The sequence below is a fragment of the Ictidomys tridecemlineatus genome, chromosome 10 (assembly GCF_052094955.1).
Source record: "Ictidomys tridecemlineatus isolate mIctTri1 chromosome 10, mIctTri1.hap1, whole genome shotgun sequence".
Lineage (NCBI taxonomy): Eukaryota > Metazoa > Chordata > Mammalia > Rodentia > Sciuridae > Ictidomys > Ictidomys tridecemlineatus.
Window position 1 is genome coordinate 7,732,344 of NC_135486.1, and position 15,380 is coordinate 7,747,723.

The following is a 15,380-nucleotide window of genomic DNA, read 5'->3' on the forward strand; positions in this document are numbered from 1 at the left end:
TATACAGTGTAGCCACCTTTACCAAAAGACTAAGTACAAATACAATTTACCTGAAAAGTAAAAGAGACTGATATAAGGCATGCACATGTGTGTGTGCACACGTGCGTGTGCATGTGAGAGAGACAGAAAGACAGAGATACACACTGGAGATTGAACCCAGGAGTGAGAGACAGACAGACACTGGGGATTGAACCCCGGGGGAGAAAAGGCGGGGGGGGGGCACAGAGACACACACACACACACACACACACACACACACACACACACACACAGGGGATTGAACCCAAGAGAGAAAGAGAGAGACAGACACTGGTGATTGAACCCAGGTGAACACTGGACTACACTAACCCCCATATCTTTCTTTCTTCCTTTATCTCTTTTTCTTTCTGCAGACAAGTCTTTCTGTTGCTAAGGCTGGTCTTGAACTCCAGGAGACTAGAGTCATCCTCACGCCTCATACCTGACAGCACAATATTTTAAATTACAAAGTATATAATTAGTCCCAAATAACCTCTTCAAAGGGGCTTATAATTTATAAAAGCAACCCAGTGGCAATCCCAAGAGAAAACCAGAAAAAGGAGATCCAGATTTTAATCCCAACTCTGCCGTTTATTGGTTCTGAGACCTATATATCTTCCCTAAATATTCAAAAGGTTTAGAGAAAAATACAAAAGAAAAAGATAGCTCCAGATTTTAGGGACAAAGAAGAATGGAATAAAAGATGTTATGAAGAGAAACATGAAAAACCTTACTATTAGGATTAGAAAGTACTGAAAATACAGGCTTAAGGAAAAAATGTAAATTGTTTAAGTTCCTCAGAGTGAAGATAAATAAAGAACTGAACCTTGAACATGTAAGTGCTTTTCAATGTGCAGCCATTTACCATGTGTGTTTATTAAGCCCTTGAAATGTGCTGGTGAGACTGTGGACTAAATTAAATGTTATTTAAATAAAATGTAAATTTATCCAATCATAGACTATTATTCAGGGGTAAGAGGTAAGACGAAATGAGCTTTCAAGTCATGAAAAGATATGAAAGAACCTTAAACACATTTCGCTAAGTGAAAAAAAAACATTATGAAAAAGCTACATACTGTATGACTTCAACCATTTGACATTCAAGAGGCAAAACTATGGAAACAGTAAAAAGATCAGTGCTCACGAGGGGTTTAGAGGGAGATGAAAGAGATTAAAAAAAACGAAACAGAGGGCATTTTTAAGGCAGTGAAACTGTTCTTCAAGACTCTACAATAGAGTGGACACATAACATCAGCCATATGACAAAACTCACAGAATTGTACAATGACACAAGCATGAAACCTAATGTAAACCATGGGTTTTATTTGTTTTAACCCAAGGGTGCTCTAATACTGTACTGTATCCCCAGACCTTTAAATTTATTTTTATATTTTAGACAGGGTCTTGCTAATGTGCCCAGGATGGTCTAGAACTTGCAATCCTGCTGCATCAGCCTTCCAGAGTAGCTAACCTAAAATCTGTAGTTAATTGTGGTTAATAATGGTTCATCAAGTTTAAAAAATGCAGTATAAGAAATGCACTATACAAATACAAAATGCCAACACAGGAAACTTTAGAGAATTCTACTTTTTATACAATTTTTCTATAAACCCAGAACTTAAATAATACATGCAGCCAGCAGCTGGTATTGAACAGCACAGGCAAATGTAAAAATGAAAGACTGAGGGCTGGGATTGTGGCTCAGCGGTAGAGTGCTTGCCTGATAAGTGTGAGGTCCTGGGTTCAATCCTTAGCACCACATATAAATAAATAAATAAATAAATAAATAGATCCATTGACAACTAAAAACTATTTTTTAAAAAATGAAAGACTGATATGAGAAGAAAATGAGAATGGTAATATTAAGAATTATTTCAGGAATGGGGCTGGGTTTTTAGCTCAGCAGTACAGCGCTTGCCTCACACATGCAAGGCACTGGGTTCGATCCTCAGCACCACATAAAAATAAATAAAGATATTGGTCCATCTAAAACTAGAAAAAAAATATTTTTTTAAAAAAAGAATTATTTCAGGAAGAGGGTAGAAGAAGGTGGATGAACATGATCAATGCATGATATGCAGTATCAGTGAATCCCATAAATGTGTACAATTAATGTTTTAATAATTACTTTAAACAATACTTTATTTCTGAATGCCACTGCCACTACATGTACAGTTAATTCTAAACTGTACAGTTTTTATGTTGCTTTAATATTAAAATATTATACAACTTTTTCAAACATTTTAAATAAAAACCTTTCTAACATTACTTTTGTAAACAGAACTTAAAGAACATAAAATGTATTAAATGGGTACTAGTTATTAGGTACAACAGTAAAAATATATATTATAACATTCAAATTTCCAAACAACCTTTAAAAAAAGATATTACCATTTCTGTTTTTAGGAATGAGGAATTATAAAGTTTGAAGCAGAGCCCCTGCCTAGCATGCATGAGGCCCTAAGTTCACTCCCTAGAACTGCAAAAAAATAAAAACTCAAAATTCTACTGCCGCAAATATGAAAGCACGGAAATTCAAATATTATAGACTTGCTCTTTTCCTAGAAAAAATTTACTTTACTGAGTTGTGAATATTTTTATAAAAAGGAGAGAAAGATTAATTTCAAAATTTAAATCCTTATTTTGGACTAGACAGAGGGGAGTGAAAAGAGGGGAGGGGACGTGGGGGTAGGAATGACAGTAGAATGAATTGGACAAAGTACCCTATGTGCATATATGATTACATGACCTGTGTAACTCTACATAATGTACAACCAGACAAATGAGACTTTATACTCCATTTATATATGATTTGTCAAAATGCATTCTATTGCCAAGTATATCTAAGTAGAACAAATTTTTTAAAAAAACTAAATTCTTCCGTTTAGATCTCTCCACTACAAATCTTTACTAATAACAAGAAATGTAGTTTTCACTGTTCATCATACATTTCAAGATTTCAATTAATTAGAAGTATTATTTTGAATTAAAGATATTAGTCCATTTTTATTATTCTTTTTTTTTTTAAAAAAAGTGTTACAAACCAATTGCCTTCATAATCATCTCAAGAATAGGATTAAGACTAAGGTTTCTAGAATTTATTCAAAACACCAGGTGTGGCGGCACAGACTTGTAGTCCCAGCTACTCAGGAGGCTGAGGAAACAAGAGGATCAATTGAGGAGCCACGAGTTTGAGACCAGCCCAGGCAACACAACAAGACTCTCTAAAATTATTCAACAATAAATTAATAAACGTCATGTCAGGCAAATCATAACTCTAGTGTTCTCAAAGATTAATTGAGTAGTTATAAAGTTGGAGTCAAAGATATGAAAGAATTTCAATCTAATTCTAAAAGTCTAATTCTAATGTAACCTCAAGTAATGTATTTCAATTTCTTCTGTTATTAAGAAAAACTAAAAGGCAAACATGTTCTAGATAAGAGATTAAATAAGTATCAATTGCTCACATTTATATAGAACATTAAATTTTAGTTAATTTCCACAACTCAATGAAGAAATACAAATGAGTTTAAGAAACTAAACTCTTTTGATCAAAGCTAAAACCAAAACCAGCTGTGACTCTCAACTGTTTCTTCCATATTGAGTTCCTGACAGCATGTTTATGGTATCTAAAGAAGGGATGCAAAGAATGAGCAACCCTACATGCATGATTATTCCTAGCAAGCACACCCCAAAGGTTTTTTGTTATCATTGTTGTTATTGTTTGTTTTTGGCAATTTCACTTGTACTAGTCTCTTCCTCAATCTTGTTTGAATTTAATGTCATTTAAATCCACAGAAATAGAAAGCAGAATAGTGATTGCTAGGGATTAGCAATTGCTAGGGGAATTTCGGGGTGATGAATTAAAGTGGTAGTTGCACAACACTGTAAATATACTAAATGCCACTAACTGTTCACTTTGAAATGGTTAATTTTATGTAATGTGATTTTTTTCCCTCAGTAAAAAATTGTATGTTAATACATAGATAAAACTGATGCCCTGAAAAATCTTTACTTCTTCAAAAACACTGCTGAGCTGGGCGTGGTGGCGCATGCCTGTAATTCCAGCGACAGGCTGGAGGTAGGAGGATCCTGAGTTCAAAGACAGCCTCAGCAACTTAGGGAGACCCTGTCTCTAAATAAAATATAAAAAAAGGGCTAGGGATGTGGCTCGATGGTTAAGCACCCAAGTTCAATTCCCAGTACCCAAAACAAACAAACAAACAAACAAAAAACACTGCTACTATATCCTAATGTTATTTGGATCTTAAGAGAGTTTTAGATAAAAATGATTACAGGTTAAATTATTATTATATATGCACAGTAATAATCACTGAGGGGCATAACCAATACCAGGAAAACATTATAAATTAATAATTAGTTTCTCACCTAGTATACAGAAAGCAAACAAAAATATTATATAAGAAGTAAACAGGCTCAAGTCTAAATAATAATGGATAAAAATAAATATACTGAAGCTAACTGTCTTGGGTACATAGGGAAACATTACTGAAGATTGGTAAACCTCACACTTGAAAATATTAGAAATATAATAAATACTTAGAGGGGCTAGAGTTGTAGCTCAGAGAGACAGCACTTGCCTAGCATGTGTGAGGCACTGAGTTAGATCCTCAGCACCACGTAAAAATAAATAAAATAAAGGTATTGTGCTCATCTACAACTAAAAATATATTTTAAAAAAGGAAATACTTAGAGAAACTCAAGACTCATAAAAATTCCTTTGTGTAAATGTCTATATTTCCAAGGCCTGTCCAAATCCACTCTTGACTCCTTGATTAAGTAAAAGAAAAGGGGATCTTAAAATGGATCCCAGAGAACAGGCTCATTTTAAAATTTGACTATTTTGTTATACAGGTCAATCTGAGAAGTTAAGTCCTCTGAATCAAATTCTAAAGAATATCTAACCCCTGAGCATAGACAGGGCCAAAGCTAAACCAGGTCAGAATACTGTGCCAAGGAACATCCTGATCTGAGGTGTTCCTCTAACAGGGATCATTTATCAGTTTTCATTTTGTTGGATGCTGACTGCCTTCAAAATATATGCAAAAGAGACTGACTAGACCCATCAAACTCCACATCAAATCCTAAGATATAAAGAAAAAATAAAAGCCTTCAGAATTCTAAATGCCTAAAGAAAAAAAAAATTTAGAAATGAATAATTATAAATATTAGCTGACCAAACTTTAACAGCATTGAATGTTATTAATTTTTAAATTTTCACAAAATGTTTTAAAGGTACCATTTAGTAACTATTTACATAACAACTTAAAACCATGAAATAATCACAGCAAAGTCACAAATCTGTCCTATATAAATTTCTATATTTCATAGCATTCAGATCTAATAAAAACAAAAGCAAGTGTTACTTTGTGGTTTGCAAGACTGAACAATTTCTTCACCATATAAGTGAATATTTGGCAGGTTATAAATAATATTAAAAAGGAAATTAGAGGTAAGGGCAAGTACAGTATTACAAAACTGTTCACAGTTAAAAAAAAAAAAAAACTGTCATCACGGAAGATGCTTCAAGGTTGTTTTGTTTTGCAGTACTTGGGACTGATCCCAGGGGCATGTTACCATGAAGTTGCATTCCCAGCCCTTATTTTGAGATAGTCTCCCTAAATTGCCCCGCTAGCCTCAAACCTGTGATCCTCGTCCTGCTTCAACCTTCTGAGTTGCTAGGATTACAGGTGAGCACCACTGTGCCCAAATTGCTTCAAAGTTTAATAGTGACACATGGTGACAGCAGTAAAGCAGCTGGGACATAAAACCCTGGTCTGAGTAAGCTCTTTTATCTCGTAATTATGTGACTTTTTTTGCTAGTTATTTAGCTTTTTCCAGCCTCAGAGTCTACACCAGTAAAATATCTCAGGTGGCAGGATCCCAAATTCAAAGCAGCCTCAACAACTTACAAAAGCCCTGAGCAACTCAGGAGACCCTGTCTCAAAACAAAAAATAGAAAAAACAGAAAGAGCTGGTATATGGCTCAGTGGTTAAACATCCCTGGTACCAAAATAACTCATCAAATACTGTAGCATAACTAGAAGGATTAAATGAGACGTTTTTACTCATTCAAAAAAAAAAATGCTCTGAAAAAATGTAATTTTATTTTATCTGAAATTCCCTTTTCCAATCTCTTCAAATGAATCAAACATATGCTAATTATAATTCTTAAAATATGGTTCCAAAATAAAGGAAATGTTTAAATATTACTGGAGAAAATATGAACTGAAATGAGACCCACTGAACTTGAAGATATGACAATAGAAGAATCACAAATCACATAACAGGTTTTTCTTGCATTGGGGATTAAACCAATCCCCAATGCAAGAAGTGGCCCTTCACCACTAAGCTACATCCATGGTCCTTTTTATTTTTTATTTTCTGTGTGTGTGTGTGTGTGTGTGTGTGTGTGTGTGTGTGTATTGTTGAAAATTGACCTGAGGGCCTCCTGCATGCCAGGCAAGCACTCTACATCCTCAGCAGGTCCTTTTTATTCTGAGACAGGATCTTGCTAAGTTGCTTAGGGCCTTGGTAAGTTACTGAGGCTGGCCTGGAATTTATAATCCCTCCTGCCTCAGCCTCCAGAGTCATTAGGATTACAGGTGCAGGCCACCTCCATGGGCTCTCATGATAGTTTTGACAAATAAATAAACAATTCCCTAAAAAAACTTCTCAATATTAAACAGAAAATAGGGACCCAGACTCAACCCAAAAATTACTGGCTCAATATTCAATTTCAAATAGAAAATTTTCCCACTTAAAAAATCTTTGTTTCAGGAAAATGTTATCAAATGATGTAATTGAATGTAATTATGATACAACATAATGAGGTTTTTTTTTTTTTCCACAACCAAGCACACTGAATACTTGAAAATTACAAACTCACCAATCAGTACAATTGTTCTAATAGACTTTGGGGCACAAAAAAATTTAAGCATCCCTATAATATAGACTTTACTTGGACTCTATGGGCTGAGGGGAAAAAGTGTTCTTTCTGAATTACTTATTCCCAAAAAAGTCACATACATTAGCAGGAGCCATGTGAAAGCTGAATATCCACAACATTATTATGGCAGGCATAAAATGAACATTCTTTCACTCCAAATCCTAAACAACTAAGGTTAGCCTCCATGTTCACTCAATTGCTAGTGTATTCACCACCAATTTTTGTGGAAGAACTAAGAATTAAAATAGTGTTACTTATTAAACTTCACATAACCCGACAAGGCTTTCAATTATCGAAAACAGGAACCAATCCTTATCAGAAATTTACCCTTAAAATAGATCAAAGATAGTAACTGGTACCTTGTCTGCCCAAATCAATCTTCCTCTCTAGAATATAAATAAATCCCTTAGATGAACCCTGCAATTGAAAGTTAAAAAACAGTGGAAAGCAATGTTCTTGGATATATCCAAGCAATTTTAATATCAATTTCTGTGCACGAAGTTACAATCTGGAAGAGAAATAACTTAGATCTTTTCTTTCTTCTTCACTTGGAAATTAATGTGGTAAATGCCTTGAAAACTTGAGTTTAGGAAAATTAGTGGCTAACTTTGAAAGCTGAGGCACTACTAAAGTACAGAGGTGCAAATAGAATGGAAGAGCTGTCTGTCTCCCTCAGCGTAAACACAACAGAACCATAGCTGTTTCTAATATTTGAAAAGTACTGGTAGAAGTTTTGAAATCTTACAAAATGTGCTTTTGATATTTCAAAGCCAAGAGGCAAAAGTTGGCCTTTTGAATAATTTTAGGACAAAATAAGGAAAAGGCGAGATTAGAACACCGGACAGGACCCCAGAAGCACCTCTCAGGGCTGAAGAAGTGCTTCCTGAAGTCCATTTTATGCAGCCTAATGCTCCTCCGGCTGCACGTTAATAATTCAAAACGGCTCGTCTGCATAAAAGTTCTATCCCAACATTACAATTTGCGCGTTGCCAGTCAGTGGCTTTGTCTGAGTTTCTTGGGCTGTTCCGGGCTCTCAAGAGGTAACGCTGCCTGCTCCACCGGGCCCTACTCTCAGGTCGCCGTCCCCCGGGACGCGGCACAACCGCTGCCGGGAGCCGCCGCTCCGGGCGGTCTGCAGAGAGACGCCCTCCACCCCGGCTACAGCCACTCGGCTGCGGCGGTGGTGGCACTGGGGCCGCTTTTTGTTTTTTCCTGAAGACACCTGCACACGCAATTTCCCCTCGCCGACAGGAGAAGGAAGACTGGGCCGTCGTCCCGGAGCCCGGGGAAAAGGACCCCGCGGGCCTCGGCGGCCAGCGGAGCGGCCTGCCCGCAGCCGCCCCGCCCGCCGCCGCCCGCCCCGCTGCACTCGCTGCGCGCCCCCGGCCCGGCGCCCCCGCCCCGGCTCGCGCGGCGGCCTGAGGCCTGCGGACGCCGGCTGCGGACGGGCCCGGCCGCCGGCGACGCAGGGCGGGACGAACCTCCGCCGCCGCCCATTGTTCCCCGCCGCGGCCGCCGCTCGCTCACCGCGCTGGTCCCAGCAGCAGCTCCTCTCAGCTCCGCCACCGCCGCGGCAGCCGCCGCCGCCGCCGCTGCTACCATCGACGCTGACTCTGTCCCAGGCCGCCGGGCCTCGGCCGCTGCCGCCAGCGCCGCCTCCAGCCCCCCACCTGCTGCTGCCGAGGCCGCTCCTGCAGCAGGGGCCATCTTGTAGGTCGGCCTCCTCTTCCTCCTCCGCGTCCTCCGCCGCCCCGCCGCTCGTTGTCCTCGTCCCCTTCCTCTTCCTCAGACTCCGGCCCGCCCCGGAGACAGGGGCGTGGCCCGGAGAGGCTCCGCCCCCGGGGCGGGGCGGGCGGTGGAGTCGCCCGCGCGCGGCCGGGCGGGGGTGCTGCGAGCGCCCTCGGGCCGGGACGAGTGGAGGTGGGCTGCTCGGCGGCGCCCGCGTCCCGGCTGCGGTCCCACGCTCCCGGAGTGGGCCGTCCCTTCCACGTCTCCCCCACGTGTGCTTTCCCCGCTACCCTCTGTCCAGGCTCCCCGCCACACCGGCTTTGCCCTTTCGCCACCCCGCTCCTAACGTCCCCAAAGAGTTGCGCCTCCCCCGCAGGGAACCACCCAGAGGCCAGGCCAGTCGCTGCTCGGAAACGTCTTTGGAGCAACGTGAACAATAAGAACTATAAGGGGTGGAAAGGGAAGGCTTCCGCCTGGAAGAGCTCCTGCATCTGGACGCTGACCTGTGACTGCAAAGTTTCTTGAAAAGGATGTTGTCTGGGTTTGAGAATGGGAGAGAGCTTCAAGGCAGGACCATTCAGCCAATCCCCTGCTTTTGAGAAGGGATAGAAATGCAGTTCATTTAATATCGTACAGATTTTGTTAATTTCAACACCCATTTAATAGTCTCCACTCTGCGACTTGCTTGGATTCTTGACCAAGCGAGCAGAGAATTCGTTCTTCTGTCCTTTCTTCATTATGTACATCAATCAAAGAAAAAAATTGTTAAGAAACTTCTGTCCCTAACTTAATAAAGTGAATCTCTGTGACCCATAGTTTTTATATTATTACATACCTTCTTAAACAAGGAAGAACTCTTTTTAGTTGATAACACTGCCAGCAACTAAGATTTTAGCTCTTTAGAAGACCTATTGATGACTCTATATTGATTAAATATACTGCCTTTGAGGTGGGCTAAATCTATACCTTCCTGTCAGCCTACTGAATACAGCAGTACCCTCTTAGCTGAAGTTTCTGTGGTATGTCATCCTTAGAAAACTGCTGTCTGGAAATATTAAATGGAAAATTCCAGAAATAAACAATTCATGAGTTTTAAATGATTTGTTATAGTATATTGTTATAATTGCCCTATTTTATTACTGTTGTTAATCTCTTACTGTGACTCATTCATAAATTAAACTTTATTATAACTGTATGTGCAGAAGAAATGTATATATTATTTATATTTTTTTTAAAGAGAGTGAGAGAGAGAATTTCAATATTTATTTTTTAGTATTGGAGGACACAACATCTTTGTTTGTATGTGGTGCTAAGGGTCGAACCCAGGCCACTCGCATGCCAGGCAAGCACGCAACCGATTGAGCCATATTCCCAGCCCCTATTATTTATATATTTATTATATAAATGTTATATATTTGTATGTTATATATATACATACATATATGTACACACACACACACACAAACACAGGGTTCAGTACTATCCTTAGTTTCAGGCATCAGCTGAACATCTGGGAACATATACCTGCAGATGAGGGGTTAACTTTTATAGTAACTCCAGTACTACAGAGATTAAATCTCTACTAACACAAGGGGATGAAGTTAGCCTGTGCTAATCTAAGGGCTGTCTCTTGGAGGGAGAGGTCCTACCTCCAACAACCAGGCCTCTGTCCCCTGAAAGGAAAACAGATTAATCTGTTCCTCTTGCTTTTCCTCCTCCTCCCTTCTCCCTCCCAGGGAACCTTCCACAACAGAAGGTTTTAGCTGCTGTTGCTAGGCAAACGTGCCAACTTCCCTGTTTAGGTGAAACAAGTGACTCAACTTCCATTACAAGCAACCTAGATAATATAATTTCTTTGAAATATTAATAGCTGTACCTCAGTTGGTAAAGACCCTTCAAAGTTCCCTTATAAAATATGATTTTGAAAGTTAAATTTATTTTTATTTTATTAATATCTCAACTAAAATAAGTTTAAAAGAGGAGCTTCTCAAAATTCATTTAAATGATATAGCTAAGCAGAAATATTTTACAAAGAAAGAAGACTGGTTTTGAAGAAACACTTTAAATGTTTACAATGAAAACTAGGAAAAGTCATGTATATTTTGAACTGAAAGTATGAGACATAGAGGACAGACTGCAAGAATGAGATATCTTGGATACTTTGTCCCTTGTGGTGATTCAGCAAGGGGTGAAAAAGACTGAGTTTTATTCCCAAAGTAATAGCTATTTTAAAATTTGACCTAGTGAATTAAGGTCTTTTTTTTCCCCTGATTTTGCTGTTTAATTTTTTGTTTGTTTTACAAAACACTGGAGTTACTATAAAAGTTAACCCCTCATCTGCAGGTATATGTTCCCAGATGTTCAGGTGTTGAGATTTGTTGTGAATTAATTAATACAAATAAGATTGAATAATGATGACACACACTTGTAATCCCAACTAATTGGGAGCCTGAGGAAGGAGGACCACAAGTTCAAGGCCAGCCTGGGCAACTGATACAGCCTCTGTCTCAAAAAAAAAAGACAGGGATATAGCACAGTGGTAGTGCCCTTATCTAGCATGTGGGAGGCCCTGGTTTCAATCCCCAGTACCCTCCACCCAGCCCCCAAAGAAGAATGAGACATTATATTGAAATTTAAATATACATATAATTTCAATACTCTTAAAATTGAATAATTCACTTAATCCAAGGAAATTTGTATTGATACACTGAAATGAATAGTGTTTTATGAACTGCCTTCAGCTAAGATAATACATCAAAAATATATGACTTAAAATAAACATTTAAATATTTTATAGTCACTTATACCCAGAAATCACTGTTTTGTAGCTTCAAAACAATTTAAAGCACTAGTTTTATTTAATTATGATGTGGAATGCCCAGAAATTTAGATTCTGCCCTTGCTTCCACTATCAATATACTATGAGAATTAAATGAGTAATTTTATATAAAGTACTTAGTATATAGCACATAGTAAGCACACAAAAAAATATTTTTAATTAATTTTATGGGGCTGGGGATGTGGCTCAAGCGGTAGCGCGCTCACCTGGTATGCGTGCGACCCGGGTTCGATCCTCAGCACCACATACCAACAAAGATGTTGTGTCCGCCGAGAACTGAAAAATAAATATTAAAAATTCTCTCTCTCTCTCTCCTCTCTCACTCTCTCTTAAAAAAAAAATTTTATGTATACGTCATTATAGTCTTTAGTTTCTCTTTTTTTCCTTTCTTTTTTTGTTTGTTAACTTGTTTGCAATACTGGGAATTGAACCTAGGGCTTTGGGCATGCTAGGCTGAGCTACATCCCCAGATGTTTTTTATTGTTGTTTTTGTTTTTGAGACTGGGGCTCCATCCATTGTCCAGGTTGACCTCAAACTTTCAATTCTCCTGCCTCAGCCTTCCAGGTAGCTGGAATATAGCCTTAAGCCCACGTGCCCCAACTTAGTGTCAAATACAGTCTTGCTCTTCCCAGAAATTCTAAAAAAAAAAAAAGATTAATGTGGTTTTGTATATCATAGTTAAAATTGTACCTTGTGAAATTTTTCAATGTATTTTCTTATATGGCTGAATTATATTGTTACTCTTTTGATTAAAAATATGTATTTTCAGTAATGCTTCATTTATATTTATTTTATATTTATATTCATTTATTATTTATTCAACTAGAGATTGAACCCAGGGGCATTTAACCACTGAGCCACATTCCTAGGTCTTTTTACTTTTTATTTTGAGACAGGGTCTCACCAAGTTGCTCAAGGCCTTGATAAGTTGCTGACTTTGAACTTTCCATTCTCCTGCTTCAGCCTTCCAAGCCTTTGGGATTACAGTCTTGTGCCAACATGCCTGGCATGCTGCGTGATTATTTTTAAAGAGACTTCCTGCTTTAAAATTGCTCTAGAATGTGTAACTGTCAACCTATAGCATTCTTTGATATATGAAGGCCAGAAAAACCTTAGATACTCGCTTATTTCAACAGTTGAAACTGGGACTAAGAAAGGTTGGATAGATGACTTATCTACCCAACTCCTTTATAGATAAACACCATGTAATTGACGAGGGGGTTGGGTTGTGTGGAAGGCTGAGGAAAAAGGGAAAAAATGAATAAGTCATCAATCAGGCCTTGGAGAAATGTAATAATCTAGTAAGAGAAATATAATGAGATGTGCATGTAAAAACTAGTGTTTAAAGTAATTTGATGCTCAGTGCATAGAAAGTTTAAAATTCTATGAGAGTTAAAACCCTCTTCCTCATGTCACTGACTCTACCTTCCAAAGGTGGTAGATAATACCATGATATTAGAAGTACACCCAGGGATGCCAGGGCTGTGGCACAGTGGCAGAGCACTTGCCTAGCATGGGTGAGGCACTGGGTTGGATCCTTAGCACCACATAGAAATGAGACAAATAAAATAAAGGCATGATGTCTATCTACAAATAGGGAAAAAAAAATGTTTGCCCAGGGGCATGAAAGGACAGTTCTCATTTTGGGGCATCAAGGGAACAAAGAGTATGAAAATAGAATTAGGATTAATCTCAAAAAACATCGTTAAAGTACAGCTGGAACCTAAGCCTTCTCCAGTATAAATAATTTGTGTAAGGGGAGAGAATAACACTCACACACATACACAAAATAGGGAGTACAGGAGCTGAGTCACAGGGGTTTCCCAGACCACATTAGGTTAACTAAGGTTGAATCCTCCCTTCCTCAGAGCCTTTCCTGCCCACATCCACAGATTCTCATGGTCTCCTACTCCCTCCTCCAATTTACAACTGCACCAGTCTTATTACCAGTATTTATTGGAATTAAACTCCAGAAAATAAGAAGCAGAGGAAGATGTACCAAGCAATCACACTAAGGAGACCAAAAGTGCCTGTCCCACCCTCCTATTTATTTTTGGTACTAGGGATTTAACTCAGGGGTACTTTTCCACTAAGTCACATTCCCAGCTATTTTTATTTTTTATTTTAAGACAGGATCTCACTAAGTTGCTGAGGTCCTCACTAGATTGCTGAGGCTGTCTTTGAACTTGTGATCCTCCTGACTCAGCCTCCTGAGTTGCTGGGATTATAAGCATGTCCCACTATGCTCGGCCCACCCTTCACCTTTAGAATCCAATCCTAACCAGCCTCAAATCAGAATCTGCAAGCAAGGCCTAAGGGGTTGTCTTAGATTTGGGATAACAATCACATGGCAGGTATAGCCCAAGTCAGTTCTGAGATTTCTAGATCTAAGTCCCATGTAGACTTGATCTCCAAAGAGTTAAAAGGGTGATGGGGGTTGGGGGATCTGGATATAGCTTAGTGGTAGATCATCTGCCTAGCATGCTTGAGGTTCTGGGTTAAATCCCTAGCACCAAAAAGAAAGAGAGAACAACAACCACAACAAATTTCTGAGTTCTACATGAAATTACTTCTAAACTGGTCTGCCTTCCACCAAGTCCTCCAGCCCAACATTGAGCATGTCTGATCTTCAATTGACCCCGGACACTTATCCCAGGGTTAGTGTAAACAGAAAGATGAGAGACACCAGTCAACTTTAAGCAAATGGGTTCCTTCTAGGCACTGCTCTAAACAGTGCTGGGTTGAGAGAACAAAACCCTACTTTCCCCCCCGGCAACATGCACCAGAATATTGTTCTTATTAATGTACTGTTTTGCTAGGACTGCCATACCAAATACCAGAGACTGTGTGTTTAAGACAACAAAAAATAACTTTCTTACACTTCTGGAAGTTAGAAATCCAAAATCAAGGTCTTGGGCAGAACTAGCTTCTTCAGAGTCCTCTCTCCTTGGCTTGCAGACAGCCACCTACTTATGTGTCCTCACCCACAACTTATCTGTTTTCTGTATCCAAATCTCTTCTTTAAGGACGTGAGTCCCATTGGATTAGGACCTTGTTTTCCCTTAACTAACCTCTTTAAAGGTCCTATCAGCACATAGAGTCACATTCCGAGGCACCAGGGGTCAGAACGCCAATATATGACTTTCTTGCAGCAGGGAGCACAATTCATTCCACAGCCCTGCAAATGTCCACTTTAAGGGTATCATACTTGTGAATAAAAGGCGTCCTGAGAGGGTACTGTTTAAATTTCCCCAGTTTGACCTGAAGCTTTTCTTTTTCTAATTACTCCCATATTATAAAACATCAATGCTTTATTTGGCATAAATTAGCAACAAAAAAATAGAATACTAACCAAAATAATAAAATGGATTAAGAAAATTGTCTGAGTCATGTCACAGTGAGAATCACCAGAAGATAGATACCAGAACTTGAACGGACTCAAGAGTAAACTGAGGGCTGGGGATGTGGCTCAAGTGGTAGCGCGCTTGCCTGGCATGGGCGTGGTGCTGGGTTCCATCCTCAGCACCACACAAATAAAGATGTTGTGTCTGCCGAAAGCTAACAAATAAATATTGAAAAAAGCAAACTGAAAGGATAATAACCCTTTCATCTAAAACATAGGAGAGGAACTGGGGTTGTGGTTCAGTGGTAGAGCGCTTCCTCACACATGTGAGGTACTGGGTTCAATTCTCAGCACCGCATATAAATAAATGAACAAAATAAATGTCCATCAAAGTCTAAAAAAATTTTTTTAATTAATAAATAAAATATAGGAGACATAAGAGTAAAAATATAAAGTTTTGCTTGTGATAAAAATTAAGTTG

At 39.0% G+C, this 15,380-nt stretch overlaps 1 protein-coding gene across 2 annotated transcripts in view; it reads right to left on the reverse strand.

Annotated features, from left to right (window-relative positions):
* Rc3h1 (ring finger and CCCH-type domains 1) overlaps positions 1 to 8,558 on the reverse strand; it is an 84,856-nt gene extending 76,298 nt beyond the window's left edge. For both annotated transcript variants that reach the window (XM_078022333.1, XM_078022331.1), the window contains exon 1: positions 8,516 to 8,558. The gene's annotated coding sequence lies outside the window, so the exon portion shown is untranslated. The remainder of the gene's footprint in view (positions 1 to 8,515) is intronic.
* Positions 8,559 to 15,380: the final 6,822 nt, after the last annotated feature.